This window comes from Coenobita brevimanus, chromosome 68, assembly GCF_032717465.1.
Source record: "Coenobita brevimanus isolate Jiangsu-jjx chromosome 68, ASM3271746v2, whole genome shotgun sequence".
NCBI classification, from domain to species: domain Eukaryota; kingdom Metazoa; phylum Arthropoda; class Malacostraca; order Decapoda; family Coenobitidae; genus Coenobita; species Coenobita brevimanus.
In genome coordinates, this window is record NC_137021.1 from 16,364,343 (window position 1) to 16,388,175 (window position 23,833).

Genomic DNA, 23,833 nt, shown 5'->3' on the forward strand with positions numbered 1-23,833 from the left:
ATTGTAAATAACCTGATTTTTTTTTTTCAACTTCTTTGTACAGATCAAACGCATCCAGTACCGAGAAATCAACTAAATGAAACAAAACTTTCTTGTACCATTTGACTGTACGGCGTATGCATTTCACTGCTCCAATTTGTGCATCAGATTTGACTATGAGTCTCATGGTCTTGGTGTAGTCAACTATGCAATCAGGCGTCATGATACGCTCATTTATGCGATGATCAACTTTGCCTGAGTCCACCATGGTTCCGTGATGTATGGTGGAAAGTATACACACTTTCCTCTTGTCAGTCCATCGCACTTACAGCGGTGGTGCACTCTGCAGTAACTGACATGTGCCACACCTTTCACGACCCCCAAACTTGGGGGCATATGCTTACGGTTACGCCGCACTGTTCCGCATGACCCAGTCCCATCGTTGTGGAGATAATCAGAAAGCATGGAGCTGGTGTACCAGTTGTCGGTAAAAAGTATATGGCCCTTATTGAGATATGGTGCCATCATTTTCTTGACAACTGCCCCTAAGATCCTAAGGGGGAACATCGGCTGGTACATCAACATTACCACCAAACACTATCATATCTAATATTGTACCAGTTTTCCAGTCACAGAGAACGAACTTTACCCCGAAACGGTGGCGCTTGGAGGGTATGTACTGCTTAGATATAAGTCTTCCTTTGAAAAGCATTAGTGACTCATCAGTTAAAAGTTTCTGATAGGGCTTGATATATCTCTGAACCTTATCAATCAACTGCTCAACCACATGACGAATTTTCCAAAGTCTGTCCTCATCCACAGGGTTTCCATTGTCTGTGAAATGCAAAAATCTAAGTAACACCTGGTAACGGTCTCTTGTCATGTACTTAGGGAATACAGAGGTGTATATCAGAGGATCCTTATTCCGACAGTCCCTCAATGTTTTTTCACAAGTGGATTAGCATTGTGAGGGCAATGAATGACTACAATTCTTTTCTTGTAGTGTTCTGCCACCTACGCCTCTTTGAATGTGGCAATAAAACTTGTTCCTGCATCTTATACTGATAATACCTGTTGGTCTCTTGAACAGTCCAGTCAATCATAGTATCATCAACAGACAGATGGAAAAAATCTAACTTACGGCTGTTAGCATCAACATTAGCAGCACTGGTAACGCCACTGTTACTATCATCAAAGTTATAGTCACTGGGGACATAATTACTACCATCCACCCACGAAAACTGAGGCATCTTTCGTCCTGCTCCACCTGCGGTAGGTCTCACACTAGTACCGGTAGACACCATCATCATCGTCACTCTCATCGTCACTTTCATTACTCTCATCTGACACTGGGACAAAACCATCACTATCTTCATCTGCTATTTCGTTATCTGAATCACCTGAAAGGGCATCAGTAATAGGACTAGCAAAAGGAGAAAGCGAATGCTGCCGAGATGTACTAGTGAGGCTTGTGTCCGATGGGCTGGCACCACCACTAACAACGGTAAATCCATGGAATGTCGCTGTCACTCTCTTCTTCTACCACATGAGGTTGTCGTGATGCAACTCTAACCCTTGATACCACTTTCCTCCGTTTTGGTGGTGGAACAACAGAGGTAGGAGGAGGGGAATCGGGATCTCCAGCCTCAGATCCCATTGACCCACATGTAAACAACGTGCTACTGAACAGCGGAGAGCTTGTTCACATACTGCAAACACAGTGTTGATACCAAATATTTCTAGTTCTTTTAGTTTCTAATTGTTTTAGCATATATTTGATAAAAATAATATTACATAAAAAATTTACATGTGATAAATAATATATCAGAATATTTCCGTAATATTTAATTCCATGGAGGATGGGATCGAGTAGTTGCGGCATGCTGCCATAGATATAAATAAAACTTGATGCCGCATCGCCTAGTCTTCAGTACAGCGACGATGCATCTGTGCACGTAACAGCGGTGCTTCTTTTAGAGTGAATTCAGACTATGAAAATGAATGTTGTTGTGGTGATGGTGGTTACTGTTGTTGTGGTGGAGGTGGTCATGGTGGTTATTGTTGTTGTGGTGGAGGTGGTCATGGTGGTTATTGTTGTTGTGGTGGTGATGGTGGGTATTGTTGTTGTGGTTGTGATTGTAGTGGTGGTTGTTGCTGTGGTGGTGGTGGTGGTGTGGTGATGGTGGTGGTGGTGGAAGTTGTGATGGTGGTGGTGGTGGTGGTGGTAGCTGTGATGGTGGTGGTGGTTGTTGTTGTGGTGGTGGTAGCTGTGATGGTGGTGGTGGTTGTTGTTGTGGTGGTTATTGTGGTGGTGGTGGTGATTGTGGTGGTGGTTGCTGTGATGGTAGTGGTTGTTGTGGTGGTGGTGGCTGTGATGATGGTTGTTGTTGTTGTGGTGGTGGTTGTGATGATAGTTGTTGTTGTGGTGGTGGTTACTGGGGCTGTTGTTGCTGTTGTAGTGGTGGTGGTTGTTGCTGTGGTGGTAGTTGTCGCTGTTTCTGTTGTGATGGTGGTGGCGGTGATTGTTCTAGTGGTGGTGGTGGTGGTGGTTGTTGTGGTGGTGATGGTGGTTGTGATAGTGGTTATTATGGTGGCTGTTGTGGTGGTGGTAGTGGTGGTGGTGGTTGTTGTGGTGGTTGTTGTTATGGTGGCGGTTGTTGTGGCATTTGTAGTGGTGGTGGTGGTTGTTGCGGTGATGGTTGATGTGGTTGTTGTTGTGGTAGTAGTTGTGGTTGTTGCTGTTGTGTTGGTGGTGGTGGTGTTTGTTGTTCTTGTGGTGGAGGTTGTTGTTGTTGTTGTTGTTGTTGTTATTGTGGTGGTGGTGGTGGTGGTAGTGGTTGTATTGGTGGTTGTTGCAGTTGTGATGGTTGTTGTTGTTGTGGTGGTTGTGGTGATGGTGGTGGTGGTAATTGTTGTAGTGGTAGTGATTGTTGTGGTGGTGGTTGTTGTGGTGATAGTTGTTGTGATGGTGGTGGTTGTTATGGTATTTGTTGTGGTGGTGGTTATTGTTGTGATGGTGGTGGTTGCTGTGGTGGTGATTGTGATGGTGGTGGTTGTTGTGATAGTGGTGGTTGTTGTGGTGGTGATTGTTGTTGTGGTGGTGGTTGTGGTTGTTGTTGCTGTTGTGGTGATGGTAGTGGTTATGGTGGTGGATGTGGTGGTGGTGGTTGTTGTGGTGGATGTGGAGGTGGTTGTTGTGGTGGCGGTTATTATGGTGGTGGCTGTTGTTGTGGTGGTAATGGTTGTGGTTCCTGGTTCATCTGAAACGTGAACTCGGTGGACTGCAGACTTAAACTTCCCCCTTCTGCAACTCAACATCCTCCTTCCTGGGGATAAGGAAGTACCTGAGGGACGCTAGCATAACCAGATAGTTGAGTCTCTCGTGCTATCGGTGCCTCCATAGATGTATTCCGACCCTTGCTACACCCAGAAGCAGCACAGTGCTGCTGCACATCTAGATAAATAGTAAACTTTGCTCATTGTCAGGAACACGACATCGTCTGCCTTGACCGTTCCGAGATGGCGGCCGCGCAGGCGCATCTGGGGGAGGCGTGGCTGAATCGGTAGAGAGGCGGCCTGCAGTGCTAATGGACCTAGGATCGAATCTCGGCTGGGGCAGGGAACAGTTTAAGGATTTGAATTTCCTAAATGCAGACTTTCCTGATCTACCAGATGATCCGCCGACATGTAAAAATACCCCCGCTAATACCAGTACACCAGCCCTGTATGAGACAGCCCTAGCATGAATTCAATATGAAAGGTGGGTGTTAGCGCCGAAGTGGTAACATTTGGAGGTGTAGGACTACTGGGCTTGAGATAGACCACTGCCCCCGAGAAATAGGCCCTGAAGCCTTAGCCCAGAGTCGGACACGTAAAAAAAAAAAAAAAAAATAGTGTCATGCGGCATCTAGGCTTATTTTTATCTATGCATGCTGCAGCTGACTTCACCTTCTCAGAACACGTCGCCCATTCCTGTAATGTTTGAGATATATTTGGTCTTCCTAGTGTAATAGGAAAAGAATACGGTAGGATACTTATTGACAAAGTTAGGGAAATAACAGAGGAATTAGTTGAAGAAGAACAGGGAGGCTTTAGGAAGGGAAAAGGTTGTGTAGATCAGATATTCGTTCTTAGATCTTTAGTGGAAAGGTGTTTAGAGAAAGGAAAGGAGTTGTATGCGGCCTTCATGGATTTGGAGAAAGCATATGACAGGGTGGATAGACAAGGATTGTGGAAAGTACAGTATTAAGAAAATATGGTGTAGATGGGAAGTTGTTAAATGCTATGAAGAGTATGTATGAGCGTGCTAAGGCTGCAGTGCGTGTGGATAATGAACTGAGTGAGTTTTTCTATTTGAAGGTTGGGTTGAAACAAGGATGTGTCATGTCTCCATGGTTATTCAATCTGTATAAGGATGGGGTTATAAAATAGATACAAGGTAGGGCAGTGGATGTTGGAGTGGCCCTAATGAGAGAGGGCAGTGTTTGGAAACTCCCTGTACTGTTGTTTGCAGATGATACTGTGTTGTTAAGTGAAGACGAAGGGGAGCTGCAAGGCTTGGCGGATGAGTTTGCGAGAGTGAGTAAGAAACGGAATTTAAAGGTGAATGTAGGGAAGAGTAAAGTTATGGTCTTTGAGAGAGGTGAAGTCAATGAATGTACAGTGAGGTTGGATGATGAGAAAATGGAAAATGTGAGTACGTTTAAGTACTTGGGTAGTGTGATGAGTAAGGATGGAAGCTTGAGGGGCGAAGTGCTTGAAAGGGTACAACAAGGAAGAGAGGTTGCTGGTTTCTTGAAGGCAGTGATATGAAACAGGGAAGTGAGCATGGAAGTGAAAAAGCTGTTACATGACAGTATTGTGATACCATCTCTGACGTATGGTAGTGAAGCTTGGACGGTGTTGGAGGGACACAAGTCAAGAGTGAGAGCTGTGGAAATGAGTTATTTGAAAGGAGCATGTGGAGGCACGTGGAGAGACAGACTGACATATGAGGATGTGAAAGAGCGTTGTGTTGTGGATGTGGAAGTGATAGGAAGCATTAAGAGAAACACACTGAGGTGGTTTGGCCATGTGGAGAGGATGGAAAGTGAGAGACTGACGAGGAGAGTGTATGTGAGTGAGGTGGAGGGGGAGAGAGGGAGGGGAAGGCCAAGGATGAGATGGAGGGATGGAGTGGAGAGGTATATGAGAGAAGGGGGTATGAATTGGGAGTAGGGCAGTGAAATGGCGGGGGACAGGGTGACGTGGAGGCGATTTGTTTGTGGCCACCCCGTATGAGGGATTAAGGCGTCTGACAATAGATAGATAGATAGATAGACAGATATTTGGCGAGATCAGTGTATGATTTTATTTATTAGCTCCAACAGATTCACAATTTTGTGTGGTATAATTTTTTTCTTTGTGGTATTTCGATTTTTTTTTTTTTTTTTTTGGTAAGTACACTGCACACATACGAACACTGGTGAAAACATTGGGGGTATGATACAATCCGTTCACAGTCATAAAAACCCTCATATGTGGATTTCCCAGATAAAGCTACCCTGATACTCATATGAGGACACCCGGACTCGATCAAGAGGACACTTCATATGAGGACAGCAGGACTTTAAAGGACCGTGTTTCTTCCTTCTCCCCTTCGTATAAGAATGGGAAGGGAAGCAAACAGCCTGAGATTTCATTGGTTGTCGGGGATTATTTGTGGTAGTTTAATGGAATTTACAGTGCTGGATGGTGACCATAAAACAAAATAACAGGATGATGTGGAGCCTACTATGGTGTCCTTGTTAACTGGGTGGACAGACGTAAATACGGTGTCAGTCCAAGACCCAAACCTCCATACTTTCCCCGCATCTCACTGTGGCAAGGCACTGTAAACCACAAGGGAGCATTGGTTCACTGCACAGGATAGTCTTGAAGGGGGGAGGTTGTTTGCCTGCGGCTGATGGGTCTGCCCAGCCACAGACCTGGTTTACTCAACAAGATAAATGTGTTTATTACTGTGTCGGTATACCGCAATGTGTATTTTGATTTGTAGGGTAAAAATAAGTCCCACAGATGAGGATGGATGTTTTCTCTTGAACAATACTGATTTATCTTTCAGTTTAACTCGGATATCCAAAGCATTTCGTGTGATTAAAATCCTGCTTGTCTTTCACAGAGGTCTTGTTTACAGAGGATGGTGAATTTCACTTCAGTGCTTTTTATTCTTAGTTTTAGTAGAAGCTGCCGCCATGTCCCCTCTTGACTCTTTTACGTCAGCCTTAATTCTTCTCCCTTACACGATACTGCCGTTTTTGCTTTCATGGTGTTATATCCGATTCTCATACGGTACTTTCTCTTTTCTTGACTGAGATTCAGTCTTTTACAGTTAGCCAGTTTTTGCTCTCTATTTTGCAACCTTTTACAGTTTTCCAAGCTGTTTTCCCGATTTTCATTTCTTGTGAGCCGTTCCTCCTTCCCTCGTCTCTCCCACAACGACGGCTTTTCAACTGCACCATAGCTAGCTGTGATAAACCCCACCCCTCATGCCACAACCTCACCCTGAACCCCACTCCCTTCCCTCACGTTTCACTCTCCCTCCCTTTTCTAAGTAGTCTTATTTTCCACTTGTTTGTGCGTTCTGGGTCCGCCTCCTATTTTCTCTCGCCAATTTTTTTACGATACTGAACACCCCACCCCTCAGACCTCAGTCCATGCCCTGATTCTTCACCATGCACCTTTTACTCTCATTCCAGTCAGTTTTACAACGAGTCTTGTCCTTTTCTTCTACTAATGCGCCACATTCCCTTATCTTCAATTTCTTCCACGCTTATATTTGCTTTACATGAAACACTACGCTAGTTACTGCGCTCCAATGTTCCTTCCCTAATGCTTTCTTCCTCTACGATACTCATGCCCACCTCTTTCTGTCTTCCTATGCCCTCTTTTTCTTCTTGCTCTTCTCGATTCTTTATGGTCTCTTCCTTCCTTCATGTCTTTTTTCTCTCGTCGCTCCTGCATACTCTCCTCCAACCCTAATGCCTTCTTCTTCCCTTTATGCCTTCTCCTTCCCCTTATGTTGTGTTCCTCCTTTCATGCGATCTCCCTCCTCTCGTGCAGTCTGTCTGCCCTCATCCCTCTTCTTTCTAACTGACCTACTGCCTTTATCCTACTATATAACTCTTCTTTAAATCCTTTTCCTTTCCATCCTACCAATCTGATACCATTCCACTCCCCCAACACACTGCCTTCTCTTCCAGTGTCCCCTGGCCGAAGTAGTTTCGTATGTCCCCCTGATGCTTATTCTCCATTCGTACCCTCTTCCTTCCCATACCCACCCACCCCCTCCTCATACCCTCGTTCTCCTCATACCTACTTTCTCCTAGTACCCTCTTTCTCCCCATACCCTCGTTCTCCTCATACCTACTTTCTCCTCATACCTTTTTTCTCCTCATACCCTCGTTCTCCTCATACCCACTTTCTCCTCATACCCTCTTTCTCTTCATACCCGCATTCTCCTCATACCCGCATTCTCCTCATACCCTCATTCTCCTCATACCCCCTTTCTCCTCATATCCCCTTTCTCCTTATACCCTTGTTCTCCTTATACCCATGTTCTCCTCATACTTAAGTTCTCCACATATCCACGTTCTCCTCATCCCTATTTCTCCTTATACACTTCCCATTTTCTGCTCGCCCTCCAGACCGGCCTCTCCTCCTCCTCCATTTTCTCGCGGCTGAGCTAATTTTCTGTACCCTCTGTATTCCCCTTCGTACCCTTCTCTTCCTCACACCGGCACTTTCCTCCTCTTCAACTTGTCATCCCCTTCATACTTTCCTACACATGCCTCTTCCTATCTCCTTTACCTCTTCTCATGCTCCCACATTCATATCTTTTCCGTCAACCTACCCTGTCTCTCCTCATACCCCGGCCTCTGTTCTGTCTTCCTCCTTACATTTCACTCTCCTCCTCAGGCCTCCACCCGATGCTCTTCCATCGTGTCCATACTGAGCTGATTTCTTCCTCCTCCTCCTCTTTCTCATACCCTCCTCCTCATCATGCCCTCCTCGCATTCCACTCGCCCTCCATGCCTCGTCCTCCTGCTCCTCCATTGTCTCCCTGGCGAGCTAATTTCCTTGATCCCCCCTGTTAGCCCCAGACAAAGATGGTGGGGAGGAGCGGCGGGGAGCAGGGAGGCAAACTTGACAATTCATTTTTCATTCTCTTATAGTTCCCGTTTTCTTGGCCTAATTGCGTATTGTCTTGCGTTTTTTTTCGTGGGTGACGAGTTACGTTATTTTATTTTATTATTATTTTCGTTTATAAAACCGGCAGGGATAGATATGGACTTATTGTTACCGATATGTGTATTGTTTTTTGTTTTTCTTTGTTGTTTTTACAGTTACAATGACAAAGCGATGGCGGCAGTCGGCTGCGGTTTACAGGGTCTGCAACTTTATATCCTGAGTCTTGCACTGAATTGCATAAGGATTCATATTTCTTTAAAATTATATTCACTCTTACATAGCAAATATATTCATCATAAGAACACCATACTGGCTCGAGAGTAATATCCTTGGCATGTAGATAAAATGTGTTCAAATGGTGACGTGTAATCGAGGAGAGGTGTTGTTGATATGCAGCTGAATTACTGGTTCAAAGCAAGAGGATAGTTTAGGCCAGAGCAGAACACACACACACACACACACACACACACACACACACACACACACACACACACACAAAGAAAGGAAAAGAAAGAAAGGCAGAAAAAAATTGTTTCAGCATCCCTTTAGGCACGGCATTAATCTTTGTTCGGGGCATGAGCTTCATTCAGTAATCAATCAGCCACTCCTGGTATGCACTGGCTAACCAGGACAGAAAATACAATAAACCCTGTACGGATGTTAAAACATGTAACCCATTATCCAGGCTGCAGCTGTCTGCCTTTAATACCAGGCCGTCCTACAAGACTGGGTACTTATATACTCACAAGCATTCTGGGCCATACTTGTTGATACATTATTCTAGGTTTCTGTTATAGTCTTAGCCCAACTGTTATTCATAAGCATTGATAACTATTGAGACATTTGCACTATATTTATAATGCTTACCGGTACTGATTAATTTTTGTTGATCAATTTTCTATAAATGTTATTGCAGGAAATAAATTCCCCTTCTGTAATTACCGTCTAGCTATACAGGAGCCTAATACATTATCTTCAGCGCTTGTAAAACCGACTTACCCGCTCGATGTAAGCAGTCGTCAACTTCAGTGTTTTTAAAATCTTTTTTAACATCTCCACCTGCATCATGTGAGATGAGCAACAACTTATCTTCCTTACTTGGTTAACACACAAAACATTAGCTATCTATTTACACTAGACCCTGTCACTGACTCCCCATAGGCACAGTCACAAATGGGCCACCCGTAATGCCGGACGCTTGTTCCACGAATTCATCCTGACTGAACTCGGTTAATATGCTTCCAAACAGCTGTCACCAAATTATTATTTTTTTTTTACCACTCTCTCGCCGAGACAGAGTAAGCTGCTTTCCCACATATATATCACCCACTCTATTTTTCCATATTGTTCATGGTTTCTCATTCCGTTTCCTATCACTATTGCTTTATATTTCAACACTGAAAGTAAGTAGTATCAGACTCTGTTTATACACCGGCCAATACGTGACCATGCCAGTCATTATCAACCGTGGTTCTTGTGTCATTATGTACAAGCACACAATTACTGTGTTTACAGTACCTTACCTTCACTGAATCAGGATTCATTTACTTTCAGTTCAGGTGGTTGCATAACCCATCATTCTACCGTGTTAACGATCATTCTCTAATAGCTCTTCTGACTGTGTTTGCACTTTCTCTGTAAAATAAAATCGTCACGGGTTAACGTCAATAAAATACCCGTTACCTAACTCTTCCCATTCAAGTTGAAAGGTGCGAAAGAAAGGCCCTAACATTTTGACTCCGTAGACTTTTCTCTTTCCGCAGTAAAATCGGGTGGAACTAGGGAGGATGTAATGTCTGTGGTCTGACATCGCAGTAACAGTTAGCCTGTATGACACACTTTAACACTGTTTGGTCAACGTATCTTCATTTCAAGCTCCGTGTGCTTACCCATCAGTCCTGTATTATTCATACTTGTGCGGTCGCTTACTTTCCTGATTGAGCTATAATATGGCGACCCTCTTCAACCCCCTGTCAACTGTATTATTATGTACCTTCTTCATCTGCCCTTTTAATGTACAAATTGTAGTGCCGAGTTATTTGTTTAACAGCAGACCCTTTTACGGCATTCTTTCTTTCCTGATCAACCATTTCTATTCGTAATGTCTCCCATCTTCGTCTATGATACCTTCTGAATATGCGCGGTGAGTAAAAAATTTGAAAGAAAGTGCAGATGATGATGATGATGATGATGATGATGATGAGAGAGAGAGAGAGAGGAAGTAAGGGCGCGAAAAAGTAATAAACCGTTGGTCCTCTGTTTCCAGACTTTTGACTCTCCCTGTACATTCTCTATTATTCTCTCATTTGCCTTCCTCGTCTCTTTATTTTCTGATTTATTTTTGACCAAACTTTTTTATCTACCTCTTTTTCTACCATTCTCATCTACTGTGCAGTGACGGTGCGCGAGGAGACCAACCGCGAGGGGTACAAATGACCTCAGTAGGGTGCAGGTCAGAGTTCACGGTGGCTTAGTGTCATTAGACCGGCTGTGTACATTGTCTGGGTGCCACCATATGGGTGAAATCGCTTGAGGGTCAGGGTAGGCTGAATTAAGGCGAGGCTTACTAGTGATGAGATACGCCCTGAGGGTAAGTTATACCTTGCCTGGAAGGGGAGGAGAGTGAGACATGATAAATTGGTAGGTGAGTAAGTCTGGGCGAGATAGCTGTTGAATACGTTTGGATTGGTTTAAAAGGTGATCATTAAAGTAAGTAGCACTTGTTAAAGTGTTTTTCTTCCCGGTAGCAAAGTATTAAACAAAAATTGTTCTGTTTTTTCCTGTTTGAATTTAACCTGCTCTCTATTGTGCTTCCTTGCGATGATTGCAAAAGGGGGTAATATATATATATATATATATATATATATATATATATATATATATATATATATATATATATATATATATATATATATATATATATATATATATATATATATATATATATATATATATATATATATATATTCTACGAGGAAGTAATTAAGTGTAAAAATATATTTGTCTTCTGTTTCCATTGAGTGAAATTCACAAGAGATTTGGCAGACTCAAACATTCTCGTGCCAGTATGGTGCGTGCTAGCGAACTTTCTCTAGCTCGTAGTAAAGATGTGGTGGATTTTTTGTGCTCAAATGAAGGCTGGATGGCGTAAGGGAGAGTAAATGTGAGGCAGATGCATGAATCGCCTGAAGTGACTCGCAGGTGAGAAAGTGTGCCTTACGGGAGGAAAGTTGTGATGGCTACGTGCGAGTAAATGTTGAATTACTCAGAAGAGGAATATATATATTTTTTAGGGCGAGTAAAATTTGAATAAGGTGGCTTTCAATTGGAAAAATGGTATAGTTTAGCTTTTTAATAAGCTAAATATATCATCCTAATGATACCCGGAATATATATAAAAATTTACTGGGTAGACATCAGCCAGTGAAAAGGTAGATAAAATGATGCATAAGGGTACGATGGCTAAAGGTAAGTGGGGGTGGGTGGCCATGAACGTGGGGAAGGGTGGGTTGGCTTAAGGATGGGTAAGGAGTAGGTTAGTTGGCTAAGGCAAGGTAAGGATAGGTTGGCATGAAGATGACTAAGGGAGGGTTGGCCAAGGGATTGGTTGGCTTGAGGGTGGCTAAGGTTGAGTTAGTGTGAAGATTGTTAAAGGTGAGTAGGTTAACATAAGTGAAATAAGAGAATGGTTAAATCAGACTTGCTTTACCTAGTGATATTCACTCATGTTCAACTTAACTCGTAAATTCTCTGATTATCGGTGTAATGTATGCATCGTCAGCGTGATTATGTCGTACTAATACAATTCTGTGGGAGTGGATGTAAATATACGGGAAAGCGCATTGTTGTTTATATTACAAATGCATTGTTTGCCATGCCGATAATGTTGCGCTGTAACACGAACAATGGAAAAGTGGCTGCCATTTCACATTGTGCATTGGATTTCGGAGAACATTCTTTCAACTACCGTGGTTAGGGAAGTAATGGGCGTGATGTACGGATTTCTTTCCTTTTTTAATGCGGTGAAACTCTTCTTCTGTGAACAGAATAAGAACTTTTTGCTTACTAACCTCTTCTACGAACAGTCTTGTCAAAACGAATTAAAAGAGTCTAGCGTAACAGTAACATAGTATAAGAATTTAATCCTTTTACTGCGAGGGATTCTCCTTAGCACAGTAATAGCGTTTGGTGTTAGCAGTTATGAAATACAAGTCATCGTGGTAAAGGGGTTACTTCATTCCTCGCTGAAACCGCTAGGTACGTGTTTCTGTGTAACTTGATATGTAACATTGTTCACCAACCTCATTCGTTCCCCAGACAAACTTAGTTGTAGGCTGAGTGGCAGAAATTCTGAATAATATGTTTATTAAAAAACGATTATTTATTTATATATCATTTAACATGCACGGAAGGCTAGCAGTCTTTATTTCAAGCGAGCAGTGCGATGTCAGGTAGTCTAATCACTGAAATCTACTGTAGATTCTAATGCCAGTCTGGCCGTTTCATTTAGCTAAGCAATATTCATCATATGTTCTTTCTCCATATAACAGTACCGTAACCCATGTGTTCATTGTAAAGTGACATTTGTTCGGGACGAAAGGTATTCTTCACATGAAAACTATGTTTTATTTTCGGCCAAAGATAAGAAAGTTTATTGTTATTTTTTTTTATTGGTTTTGTTTCAGTCTTTTCGACGGCAATTTTGTGTTCAGTACATTTTGTCCATATAAATCCATCGTTGCGTTCCGCAGTGATGTAGAGGAACTATGAGATGGTCAGTGGACGTGTAGATAATTTAACTTGCCGGTATTATATTGTGAGTTGCTGTTACAATATTTCCCTATATGAAATATTTAAACCATTATGTGTACAACTTATTTTGGTTAAACATTTTACTGTCAGATGCCTTTGTGCAAAGTGTCTGTAAATGAAATGTCTTGCGGTAGAAACAGCAACCAAAGTGGTCCAAAACACTGGTATGGGTAGATTACAGCTTCATGATATGTAAGGAAGTAAGGTAGTGTGTAGCTCCAGTACAGCAGATTCTGGGATCAGAGACTAAGTGGCTTACCAGCATTTTCCAAGGATTTCTTATCTGTAACAGAAAATATGAATTATGATGCACAGCAAACACGACGTAGATTGTGTGTAAGCGTTCTTATTATTAAGTCCACGATAATTACACGAGAAGTGGCCGTACACTACAGTAAGGCTGGCGCTTCCGATCTCTGACTGCTGAACTGGTCACCTCATCACATTGTCTAGAACTAACAAAAGAAAGATTTAAAAAAAAGGAAAACGAAATTCATGCACAACACTGGAGTGAACTGTTACTCTTTGAATGACAGGATTTCTCATGTGCACGCCTGAATAAACTACTTCACTGCTTCAAAACAGTTTACTCGTAAGCGTTGCAACTGTACTCACTTGCCCGAATTCATCTGTGTTCCCAGACCTCTCCCCGACCCTCATACCTTGACCTTCGGCCCTCATTTACGTTGCCAGTCCCCCGCCTCATTGTTCACTTACTCTTCGTGGTAATCGCATTTTTCCTTAATTTCCTACCACCACCTCCTTCCTGTGTTGACTACTCAAACTAATAGCATTTTTCCTTAAATTTCTATCACCCTATTCTTCTTCTGTTCAGTTTGTCTTCACTCTAATCGCATTTTTCCTTAATTTGCTCTTCAAAGTAATTCCATTTTTCCTTCTTCTTCTTTCTTTCCTTTTTTCTCTTTCCCCTCACAGTCGTTTTCCTTTCGTATAGTGTTCTTAACTTTTTAAATTCAATTTTTTCCTTCTTCCTAATATCACTTTAACTGTTCGTACGTGTTTTGCTAATTTGTATCTTTCTGATATTTCTGATTCATTTGCTTTCCAAACTACTTTCCCCTTTCGCAGTTTCCTCTTCTCTACTGTGTTTATTTTTTACAAATATTTTCCTTTTCCTATCATCATTTCACTGCCCCTTGCGTGTTCTCCTATTATGTATCTTTTACGTACCTCCTTCGCCTTGGCAGAAGTCGCTGTTCCTAAGTTCTTTTCTGTCTCCTCTCTCCAGCCTTCATATTCCTATTGTACTAGAGTAGTCATTAGATAGAGGCCTTTTTAAAACTGAATATCGTCGTCAGAAGATAACTAGAATAGGATATAGACATTGATGGGAAGGGATTAATACATTGCTATTTCTCTGCCCTCCACCTTTCCTGTGTACTTCATACTAGTCATTCACTTACCTGGCCGTTGCTTTCATGATCTTTAGTTCTCAGAAGACGAGAAACCACTCCGAAGTTGGTCAGAACTCCTTCGCGATGACAAAACAAATAGTTATTTTATTGTCATCTTTAAAAGGTTAATCTGTCATCGCCATGGTCGTTTGTCTGTTCCAGATTTTTTTTTTCCTATATTCTCGTTTGTTTTTCCTTGGGTCGTACCGGCAGTTATAACCTTGTCTCCTACGTGTTCCTATTGCCATTAATTTAGTTTGTTTAAAATGACGGCTATCCATTTTGCATCCAGTCCCTTCATCTATAATTTATTAAACTCTGCACCCAATACCTATATCTGTTATTGATTCATCCTTGGATTCAAACTCTTCATTTATAATTCATTCGCTTCTGCATTCGGTTTGATTTATTTACCCAACTATATTAAGCTCATTTATGTATAATTTTATTACATCAACAATTTACCCTTGCATTTAATACAACCAATCCCATAATCTACAGCTTAACCAGCTTTCCATCCGGTCTCTCCCTTTACAGTTTACCTATGCTTACATCCAGTCTCTGTGCTCGGAATTTTCCTAGCCGCGTTACATATAATTTATCCAGTTCTATCGCCAGTACTACAATCTTAACCAGCTCTGTTTTCGTTCCCTTCCCTTGTACTTAGTCCAACTCTCCTACCGTATAATTTTATGTATCTAACTCTGCGTTCACGTCCTCTCTCTCAGCTTGAAATTTATCGATTCCTATATCCTATACCTAGAGTCAGTGCATCCAGTCTCTCTACCTGATTCATCCATCCCTGCATCGAATCCCTCCATCTACATATCATTCCTTGCATCTAGTCCTCCCTCCTCCTCCGTCGGTTCCTGCCTGTCCGCCGTAGAAGCCGTGGACGTGTGGTTAATTACTGATGAGCGGTAAAGGTCCCTGAATCTCGTTAGTTGCCTAATTGACTCGTCGCTCGATAACTGCCTCCTCCTCCTCCTCCTCGCCTGCTTTTCCTTCACACTCTTCTCCATTCCTCCTTCACGCTACTCATCTCCTTCACACCGTTCCTTACATTCATATCCTTCTGTTTGAACTCCTCATAACCCCATGTTTTATCCCCTTCTTCACATTGTCACCCTTCTTTTCCCACGTCTCTCACACTCCTCCCTCCCTCCCTCCCCATTAATCTCTCTTAAATTCTCTCAAACTTATCCGCTGCCCAGTCTTTGCTTTCCATCCTACACATCGTCTTTTAGTTTTCATTTTCCCCCTCAGACACCCTCGCTACTTCGTCCCTACCGTCACCTCTTCTCCTATGGCTTACTCACCTTCCCCTCCACTTATTTCCTCCTTCTAACTTTTTTTTTCCCCTCCTTACACTTTCCCTAGTTCGTCCTCGACCTCTTTCTCCCCTTCCCCTTCCCTCTTCCAATTATTCCTTGCATGATTCTCTTTCACGCCTTCCTTCTTCCATGCAGAGTCTTCCATTCATCATTTCCGCTATTTATTGTAATTTGGTCCTCCCAGTCATACAGTATCGCCCATTTTTCTCACTGCCTTTATAGCCTTTCTTTTTTTTCCTCATCATATCTACCCGCTTCTTCTTAACCAGACATACATCTTTCGTGCGAATTAGTTTTAATTCGTCTTCCCTATTTCTCTCAGCATTTACATGTCCTTATTTTTCTTCCCTTTCCTTTTCTTTCACTGTATTCCATTTTTTTCCTTATTTTTCCTTCCCTCTCCATCCTTTTCCTTTCTGTTCACACTTCTTCCTCTTTTCAGTACGATATTTTTCCCCTCCCCTTTGTAGGCTTTCCTTCCATCCTTCTATCTATCTATCCTATTCCCGCTATTCTCTTCTCTGTCTCTTTTCTGACATCTTTTCATCCCCAACATACTCTCACTTTACCAAGGTTGTCACCGCCACATTTACTAGTAGGCCTGTAGGCTGCCGGGCACTTGCTGATCCATATCTCTTGAAAGCCATACGGGGAAGTGTAATACTCAAGTCCCTAAGTTACCACCAAGGCATCAGTAACACGAGAGTGCGTGGTAATGGAGATGCGGTGTCTCTGGGGGCGGCCTCTAAGTTAGTGAGTCGCAACTTGGCCTTACTTTTTACTCCAGTTATTTTCGGCGGAAAGTGAAGGACGCCCAGGAGGGAAGGTGAGGGGAGATGAAAAAGTGATAGAGCTATGAATATACACGAGTAAGAAGTTGAATGCACATAACGTGATTGAATAAACGTTACAATAATGGGTGCAAGTAGAGCTGCTAAAGGAGAATATTAAACCACTATCTTCCCGTGTGGTCTAGTGGCTAGGATACGCGGCTCTCACCCGCGAGGCCCGGGTTCGATTCCCGGCACGGGAATATGTTTTAGGCTCACTGGTACGGCAAATGAGTGAGCAGTATGTTACATTTGTATTATATTTACTGAACATGTATATGAATAATTTAAGCAAACTCAGAGTACAGCCTAGAATGGCTCTGGTACAGTACTTTAATAATGATGATCAGTAATTTCGGTACTGGGACTCATACCTTGGCAGTTTGCTGCTGTTCTACACAACAGCCTATTCAAAGAGAATACTGCATGCACAACACAGTGTATACAGACACAGCAGGAGATAGGAACAAGGCTGGAGCGCCGAGTGGGAGAGGCTCTGGGTAGCTCTGGTGTGAGCCGTGTGGGGGAGTGGCAGCAGCAGATAAGGTCAACACACTCTCACTTCCACCTGCTGGTCTCCCTTTTTTGTATATATATTTTTAGTTACCAACGTATATATACAGTATATATTTTTATTGGACAACTCCTCTCCTGCATATCCATACTCACCGTTCTTTGCAGTCTTATTTTCTATATGCTTCCTATTCCAAAATTTCACCTAACTTCTCTAGCATTTATTTCTGCAGCCATTTTATTAACACATACCTTGTCTTTGCAACCTCATTTTCACTTTCCATCCTACAACAAACATCTCCCTTCTCTCCTCTTCCTGCTTCCCTTGTTCCTCTACTACCTTCGCCTTCAATTTCCTTTCTCTTCTCCTTTCTATATTTCTTCCTTTGCACATCAGTCCCTCTTTCTTTCTCCCCCTACCCCTCCTTCTCCCATTCCTCTTCTCCTCCATTCTTCTTCCTTCTCCCAATACGTCTTCCGTTCTTCTCTCCCTCATTCTCTCCCTCTTCCCTTTCTCTTTCCTTCCCTCCAATTTCGTCTCCCCTCCTCCCTCTCCTCTCCTCATCCCTCTCCTTCTATTCCTTTATCTCTCCATCATTCCTTTTCCCGATCCCAGCTCCTTCCCCTGCCCTCTTTCTTCCCTTTTTCCCTTACTACCTTCACTTTCCATTTCCCTGTTCTTCACCTCTATATTTTTTTCTTTGTTCATCCTCTTCTCTTAATTTCCCTTATCCTTCCTCTACTCGCTTTTTTTCCTCTTCTTTCTCCATCCCCCTTCCCCCCTACTTCTGCCGTTCCTCTACCCCTCTTTCTTTCTCTCCTGCCTCCCTCTTTTTCCCCCCTCCAGTTCCTTCTCCCTTTTCCCCGTTTTGTTTCCCTACCTCTCGTTCCTCTTTTTCCCCTCCTCCTTCCCCTCCCCCTTCCCTTTCCTTCCCTCCTTTTTCCTTCCCCTTCCCCTCCCCCCCTCCTCTTCTCTCTCTCTCTCTCTCTCTCTCTCTCTCTTTCTCGACCTCTGACTGCCCCTTCGCTTGAAAGTGGGCCAAAGAGAGCCCTGAATCGGTGCGGTAGGGGATGTGAGAAAGAGAAGACTGACACCAGGAGAGAAAGACAAAAGGAAGAGGGGCGAACCGTGTGAGCAGAAAGAGGCATATGATATGGTGAGAGACGAGGGAGAAGTAGAGAGCAAAGAGAGATTAAAGAGACTGAAAGATATGAGGAAATATGTGAATAAAACAAGGGAGAGGAAAGAGGAAGCAAACTGAAAGTGTTAAGAAATAAGAATATGACAAGGATAGTACGTAGAAGTTTGAGAGGAAATGAAGAAGTCAGAATAATACGAAATAGGTAGGATATACTGAAAGAGAGGGAAAGGTTTCAAAGTAGAGTTCAAAGAAATAATTAAAAGAGGAAATAAAATTCACAGATAAAGTTAGAGATGAAAGAGGAAGACATGGGAGAAGGGGAGACCAAGCTATAAAAAGAGAAGTTGGGGAAGGAATATACAGTAGAAGGGGATAAGATGATAGAAGGAAGGAAGAAGAGTAAGGAGAGAAAAATGAGGAAATGTAAACAAGAATGTAATATGAAGAGCAAAAAGATAAAATGTAGAGGATATGCAAACTAACTGAGTATGTTGAGGGGGAAAATAAAGGCTGGAGATGAAGAAGTAAAAAATAAACAATAGATAAACAGGACAACATTGGATGTAGTAGGGAAAGATGGTGAGGGAGAGTCAAGGGAAGGGAAAGTAATGAGTGGGAGAAGTGACTGGAGGTATGATTGAAGGGGGAAGGCAGTGTGTACAGTAGAGGTGAATGAAAGTGGAGGTCGTTTAAGAGAGGGGAATTACATGCCTATTTTTCTTCTACCTACCATTTTCTTGTCTCTTTTTCTACCTCTCTTTTGCAGACTTCCCAGCCCTCCCTTCTCACGGCTTCCTCACATATCTCTCCATCCTTTCTTTTCTTTTTATCCTTGTAATTTTTCTTTTACTTCTTTGTAGACTCTCTGGTCTTCCTTTCTTATGGTTTCCTATCACAGTTAATGTTCTTATTTTCCCCGTACGTTGCACATTCTTCTTTTACTCCTTTACTGCCTTTTACCACATTTTTGTCTCCTCACATTATGTCCTCTTTTTCGTTTCTTAATACTAGCACTCTGATTCATTCCTGCCTTCAGTTTTCTTGTCTTTTCGTTTTCCTTCGCGTCCTTTTCTTGGACGTCCTTCCTACTTTCCAAAGGTTCCTTTTCATCCCTCTTATGCCTCTTCTTGTTCACTATTTCATCTCTTTCTCTCTTCCTTCTAAACGACTAATCTTCCTTTCGCTTCCCTCTAAACGACTAATCTGCCTTTCACCTCTTCTCGCCTCCCCATTCTGTCTTACCTTTACTCACCATCCCTCATCTCGTTTTCCCTCCAGTTCTTTCTTTTTTTTCCTTCCTCCCTTCTCTCCTTTCTCAGTACTTACCTCTCTTTCCTCCTCCTCTCCATCATTCCCCTCCCCTTTCATTCATTCAGTCCTATCCACCCCACTCTTTCCTTTTGGCTTCTTTTTTTTCCTTCGCCTCTCATTTCCCATAACCTTTCTTTCCTCTTTTGTGCCGTCCTTCCTCTGCATCCGTTTTCTCTCATTTTTACATCCCTCCCTCCTCACTCCTTCCTTTCCATGGCTCCTGCGGCCCGTACCTCAGCCAAGGAAAAGAGCAAAAACGGCCTCTTTAACTGAGGTTGTGAGGCAGCCGTGGTTGTTTTGTGTGTGTGTGTGTGTGTGTGTGTGTGTGTGTGTGTGTGTGTGTGTGTGTGTGTGGTGAATATGTGCAAGTGTATGTCAGTGTCGAGAATGACTTTTTCCTTATCTTTTGTGATTTTGTTTTTGACAGGAATTGTTTTGATGGAAGTTTGGATGCGTGATTAGACAGGTAATGTTTGTGGATTAGCCTATGAGAGAGAGAGAGAGAGGGAGAGAGAGAGAGAGAGAGAGAGAGAGAGAGAGAGAGAGAGAGAGAGAGAGAGAGAGAGAGAGAGAGAGAGAGAGAGCATTGTTGTAGCTCATACCCTTGTTTCTCTTATGCATAGGGAAAGTAAGCTGTGATTATAGGTCATTATTTGGACTTCTTTCTGTACAGCTTTATGGGTTTGAAACATGTCTCCCAAATGTTTACATATCGTGTGCATGTATGTTTTGAGCTGATAACCCGAGTGAGTTTTCCCACATCGCCTATATATCACGTTATATGAATACAGTCGTAATCGTGAATGTGCTCGCGTTTATTTGGTTTCATGAAATACTGGTATGAATAGACCCATTGACATTTATATCGTGCCGTATATAGTAACTAGATTATTGCTTATTAGATTAGATAGAATACCACTAAACTATCATGCACTCTTACTCTGCTTTAAAGTTTTTACAGAACTGTGAACTGACATGCAGTCAGAAGTTGTTTTACTACTTCCTTTCTGTTCCTGCCTCTACATGCCGTTGTTCATCTTAACTTTCATCCGTTCTCTTTAATGTTTCTTCTTGGCATCCCTTTATCCTTTTTTCATATCTTCGTCTTGCTGTTCTTGCCTGCCTTCTCCGCCTCATCTTATTCATTTTTCTTGTCTGGTCTAGGCTCTCCCATTCTATTCTTATTTTCTTGCTTTCTATATCTTTCATTGCCTTCCAGCTAACTCTCTCTTTCGTAGCATCTTATGGCTTCCTCTTTTCCTTCTTTTTATCTTCCTTCCCTCCTTCCGCTTATTATTTCTGTTCGTCATTTCTCATTTTTTTCGTCTTTCCTCCTTCAATCTAGGTTTCCTCTTTCGATCTACTTATCTCTTTGTCTCTTTTTATCCTCTTCCTTTTGATCTTTCTCTGTCTACTACTTTTCTTTTTTCCTCCCTGACCCCAGACGCTCTTTCTGTTCTTCCAGTCCTCTTGCTTCCCTGAACCTCCCCTCCCTTATCGTCCCATCTCTTATCTTTACATCTGACTAACCTGGACTCCGTACCGTGGCTTGTAATTACCGCTGTTTGTGGTCGTGAGTCAGTCCCCCCTACCAGCCTCCCCTCTACACACACCCCAAGCCGGCACGAGGGCAACCCACATCCCCCTCCCCTACACACCTATTCCCCACACAGCCGCCACTACACACAGCCCACACCCACACGCCCCCGCTACATAAACAGTCCCTTCCCCCACACCCCCCACCCCTCACAGTTCCCACCCACACAGCCGTCACCTCCACTTACACCCCACCGGTCCACTCCCACCTCTGCTGCACCTCACAGCTCATGTTATGGTGGCACCCAGTTAATGTCTGAGGTTATATTTTTATGACTGAACAAAATTTCTGCAAGTATTTTTAAAGACTGTTGGAGATGTGGCCAGTGTTCATTCCTCGCGAGGTAGGCCGGTAATATATGGGGCCTGTATGAGCTATAAAAAATATTAGTATGTGCTCCGTTGATATTAACGTATAATGGTAAATGTTGCTAAGTGGATTTACAGATTTTGAATAAATGTCATACCGTTAGCTATTGCATTGGTATGATCGAGCACTTGAGCATTATTTCTCATTGACCAGTTAATGCAGTTGCATGCTTTTCTTTTTTCTCTTTTCTTCATCTCTCTCTCATCTCTCAATTCATTACGTTCAATTATCTCCCCCTCACCTCCCCCGCACATCAAAAAACATTCCATCCCTGATGTTCTCCGCTTTCCACACATTCCCGTCAGCTTTCGTTCCTATCAACACCATTCCTCCTGACACCCAAGTAAGTATCACACCCCACAAATATAGGCCAACGCAGGAGGTGCCCCGGAAAACATCATCAGCTCGCCAAAGAACTTCCCCTGAGCGACCTACATCCACAAGGAGTAGGCTAAAAACGTTAAAATGAACGTCCCCGTACTGAATAATTGTAGTGTGTGAGAGAAAACACTCACGCGGCGGAAGGAGTGTGTAGGTGTAGCTTATCGTATTCATTGTACAATACCTTCTTTTCTCATTAGTTTTTCCGACCTCCGTAACTTGAGGGTCGCCCTCTGAAGTTGATACAGTATTTGACCTATCTCATTAAGCAACTGTCATGCTCTTGTGGTCTCAGTTTGAATGACATTCATATTACAGATGTATTTAAATTGGTCTGACACGAATGGTTCATGACTTCGTATCGTAAGTGCGAAACAAAGCATCATTAGTTTTATGGCTGATAGTTCTTAGGTTAACGCAAACGTAAAGAAGCACATTTGAACCAATTCAGTCCGAAGACGTAATTTCCATTTTATTGTGGCCAATGCTAGACGATGTTATTCTTGTTGACGCCAGACAGCTTGGAATATGAATACGGTAACTTAGAACCATTTTATCCAGCTTAGGAGGGGCCCTTCTAGGCCAAAGGTTAAAAACATTTAAGGCTTCTCAATGACCTTAGCCCTAAGTGATACTTCTGGCAATGAGGCTAACTGTTATACACGAATGTTCCTAGGAATTATCTTCGTTTGTCGTTCCTGAACAGGGTGGTCCCCACCTGAAGCTCGTGCTGAGTCTGAGACGTGTTTGCTTTGTGTCTGGACCGAGATGTTACAGCGTGTTTGCCAACCTGTGCAAAACCATGCCTTCTGCGTTGCATCATGTTCTTTGCCAAGCAGTTACCAGCATGTGTGTTCGCTGCTGTCATGTTTGCATCATACTGATACGTAACTGTGTTTCTTTAGACATGTTTCTATCATTTTTGTGATATGTGGCCGTTCTTTCATCCAAGACTAGTGTGTCTTTACATTTTTATCTTAACGTTGCTGGGCTATGAATACACGAGCTATGCGCTGTTTTTGTTCTTTGTTGCATCAGTTTCCCAGTGACTGTGTGAGTGTGTGTGAGATGTATAGTGCTAGTGTGTGTTCTGTGTGCGGCCTCAGCACTCAGTGTCTTCCCCTCCCCAGTGTTGCCTCAGCGGGGAAAGTGCCTCACCTGGAGGCCACACCACCTGGCTCTCCTGTGTCGTTTACGGCAGCCCGCGGTCTTCACATAATATTTATGTGGGGGAGGGGGTATAGGAAATTGGACTGTTTCTGTGATGGTATAGTCTCATGTCACCTACTGCTGTGAGTGTTGTTTATAAATACATACATACATGCATATATATATATATATATATATATATATATATATATATATATATATATATATATATATATATATATATATATATATATGTATGTATGTATGTATGTATGTATAATTTATTTCCCAAATAATGATTTTTAGACAACGGTTTGTTAGGCTACGGATAAAGCTCTGATTTGTCGCAGTTGCAGAAGTAGCCTGCTTGTGTTTTGTAGTACTGAAAGTATAAAAAACAAACAGTTATGTCACTGAAGTTAAATGGCTAGACCCTCGATAACAGGATAGTTGATACTGCACTAAGGCTAATTATATGAGTTGCTCCAGATAATCCAGAACAGGCTCTGATGAGATACTCTACTCATTAGGGCTCGATCCAGATGAGCATGGTTATTCCTTCAATTTTGAACATTCGATCCTTTTCTTCCCCTAACTTCGCATGACCTACGGTATATGAGTAATGTCCTTTTCACATTTAAACGAAATGATTGGCAACAAATAATATTTTTTCGGTTCTGTAAGTTACTATAGCCAAGCCGTAATGTTATATAATATCCAGTATTTTCTTATGTTTTGAGAAATTTCTATAACATCATTTAATTCTTAATCT

The 23,833-nt window shown here is 42.5% G+C and overlaps 1 protein-coding gene and 1 non-coding gene across 2 annotated transcripts in view; both read left to right on the plus strand.

Moving 5' to 3' along the window:
* Window positions 1–23,833, plus strand: part of LOC145405765 (uncharacterized) — a 2,040,591-nt gene that overhangs the window by 644,627 nt on the left and 1,372,131 nt on the right. The window lies entirely within an intron of this gene.
* TRNAE-CUC (transfer RNA glutamic acid (anticodon CUC)) lies at window positions 16,731–16,802 on the plus strand. Its single transcript has one exon. It is a non-coding gene; the product is annotated as a tRNA-Glu (tRNA).